The following is a 4,786-nucleotide window of genomic DNA, read 5'->3' as shown; positions in this document are numbered from 1 at the left end:
GGTCCTCAAAAGAATGTCCTTTGTCCACAAGGTGTAGGTGTACTGCGGAGTCTTGTCCAGAGGTGGCCGCTCTTCTGTGTTGGGCCATGCGTCTGTGGAGAGGTTGTTTGGTTTCTCCAATATAAAGATCAGAGCATTCCTCACTGCACTGAACAGCATATACCACTCCGCTCATATTTGGTCTGGGGGTTTTATCTTTCGGATGCACTAGCCTCTGTTTAAGGGTTTGGTTTGGCTTGAAATGTACTGGGATCTTGTGTTTGGAGAAAATCCTCTTGAGCTTTTCAGACACTCCAGCAACATAAGGGATTGTGATGTTTTTGCGTTTAATTTTCCCATCGCTGTCTTCTGTTGCGTGTCTTTTGGATTTCCTTGCTGATTTGATAAAAGCCCAGTTTGGATATCCACAGTTTCGGAGAGCATCTTTGATGTGTTTCTGTTCTTTTTGCTTCCCATCTGTTTTAGTGGGGACATGTTCTGCCCAGTGTTGTAAGGTTCTGATGACTGAGAGTTTGTGTTCCAGTGGGTGGTGTGAGTCAAAAAGAAGATACTGGTCTGTGTGAGTAGGTTTCCTATAAACTTCAATGTTTAGGCTTCCATCTCCTTCCATGCTCACCAGGCAGTCCAGAAAGGGTAGTTTGTTGTCCTTGGCATCCTCTCTGGTGAATTTGATGTTGCGGTCAACAGCGTTGTTGTGTTTGGTGAAAGCTTCCACTTCCTCTAGCTGGATTTTGACGAAAGTGTCATCCACGTATCTAAACCAGTGGCTTGGTGGTATTCCATTGAAAGTGTCTAAAGCTCTCTTTTCCATTTCTTCCATGTAAAGATTTGCTACAATTGGTGATACTGGAGATCCCATTGCGCAGCCATGTTTCTGTCTGTAAAAATTACCTCTGAATTTGAAATAGGTTGTGGAAAGACAAAGGCCCAGTAGTGTGCAGATCTGGTCCGGAGTGAAATTAGTCCTGTTGTTTAAATCACTATCTTGTTCAAGACGTGTCCTGACTGTTTCCACTGCCTCTGTTATAGGTATGCATGTGAAAAGTGAAGTAACATCAAACGATACCAGGGTTTCTCCTGGAGCCATCCTTAAATGTTTGGCTTTGTTGGCAAAGCCAATAGGAATAGGAAACATTGTTACAACATTGTTACAATGTTACAATAGGAAACATTGTATATTGCAAGTTATTAGCTTTGCTTGCATTTAAAATTTTCCAATTGTTAAACAACGCTGTTACAATATATTTACAACTACTTTATTGGTTCTACTGTCTCTCCAACAAATAACAGCCACAATGTAACTTTGTGGAAACGACACCATTTCTATGAAAACTAAATGATGTAAATCAACTGAGCTACAACAAAAGGAACTTTCAAAAATATAAATAATATTGAAAGAACACATTATGAAAAAGGAGGACTGCACAAGTCAAAAGGTAAATATTCTTTATCAGAAACGATTTCAAATGGCATGTCACAAAAAAAACTAACAATATGTGACAGATTGTGGAAAGCAACTTATATTTTCTTTGAATTCAATGTTGGCACTCAGGGCAAAGTCCAGGTATGCCATCACAGTAGTAACGAGGGTACTCTCCTCTCCTCCGCATCTGAAAATAAAAAAATAAAAAAACAAACAAAATAAAAAACAGGTGCATTGCAAGACTGTAATACAGGAAGAATGGATGATACATATGATTATGAATGAATCTTACCTGTAAGATTGGCGGTATCCTTTCTACCTGCATGGTGAAGAGCATTAAACAATAATTAATACTTTATATCTCTCAGTATCTTATCCTTTCATCTCTAATGATATAAAAAAAGTTGTCCAAATAATGAATTTTAATTAAAAAAAAATTAAAAAAAATCATTTAGGGTTTTAGTCTCATTTGCACATAAAGATACACAAATCAAAATTACTAGTTATGTGTAAATTTAAAAAATGAACCTCAATTTGTGCCTCGGCTCCTTTGGCATAGGTGTGGTCATCAGCACACAGAGTCTGTAAAAATACAGATATGTTCTAAGTGAAAGATGAATGCAAATCCAAATAACATCAAAACTGCTTCAACCCTTTTAATTCTTCTATACTGATTTTCTTTCAGACTTAAAAAAATAAGCATAGAACAAAAGTACACTGTGAATGGACATAATACAAATTCTATGACTTAAAACAACAAAGTGATGAATTTTAGCTACAGCTTACCTCACATTTTGCCCTCTCATTAACTTTTTTTCCGCTTTCTCTCCTTTTGTAGTTCTTCTCTGGACCTTTTAAAAAGGACAAATTGAAGGTTTTCTTAAAAAACTGAATCTAGAAAACGTATTAATTTACTATGTGAAAAAAATTTTAAGAAGGTAAAATTACCTTTTGTTGATTTTGTGGGTTTTGCATTATGGATCGTGTGCCGAACACCAGTGCAAAAACTTTTCAAACTTCGTTCTTTCTTCTTCCTTTCCTCTTAACCCCGCGTCTTTAAGGCATTTATACTAGTGATTATGAAAATAGCGCCCCCTTCATTTCCGGAATGCAATAGTCCCATTTCCAAATAAGGTATGGGACTGACGGAAAGGTCCGTCCCCGCCCCTTTCTGTTTGCTGCAGCGAGGTCCTTCTCCCTTTAAAACACAATGTTACGAATGAGCGAGCTGCCTGTGGCAAGATGGCCGCCACGTGCGGACGTCGACCCCCATTGGCCAGCAGCGCAGACGAGACATCTAGCCTTTATTATGGATATCTATGTTCGAAGTCCTTGAAAATGAGGCACCGCTTCAAGATGGCGGAGTGAGGAGACGCTCCCTACCGAGATCTGCACATAAAATTCATAAAACGCGGTAAAGCCCTGACTATATAAACAATAGCACTATTGATTCTCTACAAGACAACATAGACAACATAATACATATTATTTACAACAAAATGCCGAACCAGAAAGGAGCGAAAAGAGGTCTAGAAACATCCAAGTCCAAGCCTGCGTCTGAGACGGCTAGCGAAGCTAATGTGGCTAGCGCTTCAACCGGTAACGCATTATTTGATAACTGCCACAACTACGCAGCTGCCCCCTTAACTTTGACTTTGAATGAGGAAGAAATTACCGACTTCCCTGCCCTACCTGTTACACCTCTGAAATCGCCAGCACCGAAGAAGGTTATGTATGATCGCAGCAACCCGGAGCCTTCTGCTACAAATGAGATCATATCCAGTCTGTCTGCGCTGATAAACGTCCGTTCTGACAATCTAGAGAGCATGGTGCAGGAGAACAGGCTAAAGATTGAGGGTCTCAAAAAGACTATTGACTTTGTATGCGCTGAAATGAATGATGTGAAGATGAAAGTGAATGATCTGGAAAAAAGAGTTACAAGAGAAGAAGGTCGTGTGGATAACTACCAGCAGAGGCTTGATGAGTTGGAAAGATATTCCAGGAGGTGGAATCTCAAACTACAAGGAGCTGAAGAAACTGAGAAAGAAGACATACGAAGAAAAGTGATAGAAATCTGCCAGTCAGTTCTACCAGAACATAAACACAAGCTGCCTGATGCCATCGACACTGTTCACCGTCTTGGAGCCAAACGTACAGGTAACACCAAACCTAGAGGGATCATCATTCAGTTCTCCTCCAGAGTCCTCAGGGATGCAATATGGAAAGCAGCCAAGACATCTTCGTACCTGAAGAACAACCAACTGAGATTCACTGAGGACCTGAGCAAGGATGACAGAGAACGACGCAATAAACTTTGGCCCTTGATAGACAAAGCCCGCAAGGAAGGTAAACCAGCGTACTTCGTTGGAGGTCGTGGATTTATCAACAGATCAGAAGTCTTCCCTCCTTCACTCTCAACGAATCCTTAGAAAGGATAATTTCACCTTTTCATTTACAATTTAAATGTGTTTTACACTATACTCTCACTTCCCGTTTCTTTTGAACATTATATATTCTCCTTTAGGCAATATATAATTTAGTTATGAAGTCTTACCTTGTTCTTGTTGTAAGATCCTAAAGTACCATAGTCAAACCAAAATAGATAGCAAAGTGCTATTTTTCAATTATCTCTCTTGTATTACTAAAATTTAGTCAGGCCTCTTACCGATTTACTACTTAAAGCGTGCAGCTATCGGTCCCCTTCCTTTGTGAACTCCACTTTATCATAAAAGTGTAGTTCTTGTTCTTTATTCTCTGTTATTCTTCTTAAATAACTCTGTCCGTTTCATTTGTATCTCTCAATGCCAGGGGGTTAAGACAAACAGGTAAACGCAAAGCATTATTCTTATTTGCCAAACAATTTAAAACAGATTTTTGTTTTTTTCAAGAGAGTCATTCTACATCTTCTGATGTTAATTTCTGGAAATCCCAGTGGGGAAATGATATGTGGTTATCTCACAGATCTGAGCGCTCCGCTGGTGTCGCCACACTTAATAATAATTTTTCTGGATCTGTTTTACATACTGTTTACGACACTCTAGGTCACTACATTTGCTCAGTAATTGAATGCCTTAACAATACCTTTATTGTTGTTAATATATATGGCTACAATAATATAACGGAAAACAACAAACTATTTGAATCATTAGAAGACAGAATTACTTTTTGGCTTGCCAAATACCCAAACTCAATCATTTTTATTGGTGGGGACTCTAACATTGCCTTAGACAATACGATGGACAGATGGCCCCCTAAGCCGCAGTCCTCATTCAGTGCCAGTTTAAAAAATTTTATGGAGAAATTTAATGTTGTTGATATATGGAGAGAAAAATTCCCAGATGACAAAATCTTTACACGGAGCCA

General features: G+C 38.9%; 1 long non-coding RNA gene across 1 annotated transcript; it reads right to left on the bottom strand.

Moving 5' to 3' along the window:
• Nucleotides 1-1,429: 1,429 nt before the first annotated feature.
• On the bottom strand, nt 1,430-2,616 carry LOC119787740. Its single transcript, XR_005281358.1, has 5 exons — nt 2,372-2,616; nt 2,210-2,274; nt 1,952-2,005; nt 1,716-1,742; nt 1,430-1,610 (listed from the first exon to the last, which is right to left on the bottom strand). It is a non-coding gene; the product is annotated as an uncharacterized LOC119787740 (long non-coding RNA).
• Between the last annotated feature and the right edge of the window lie 2,170 nt (nt 2,617-4,786).

The sequence above is a fragment of the Cyprinodon tularosa genome, unplaced genomic scaffold (genome assembly GCF_016077235.1).
Source record: "Cyprinodon tularosa strain WSP-4 unplaced genomic scaffold, ASM1607723v1 ctg30, whole genome shotgun sequence".
Classification (NCBI taxonomy): domain Eukaryota; kingdom Metazoa; phylum Chordata; class Actinopteri; order Cyprinodontiformes; family Cyprinodontidae; genus Cyprinodon; species Cyprinodon tularosa.
The sequence above is the reverse complement of the archived record's forward strand: the minus strand, read 5'-3'. Positions and strand labels throughout refer to the sequence as shown.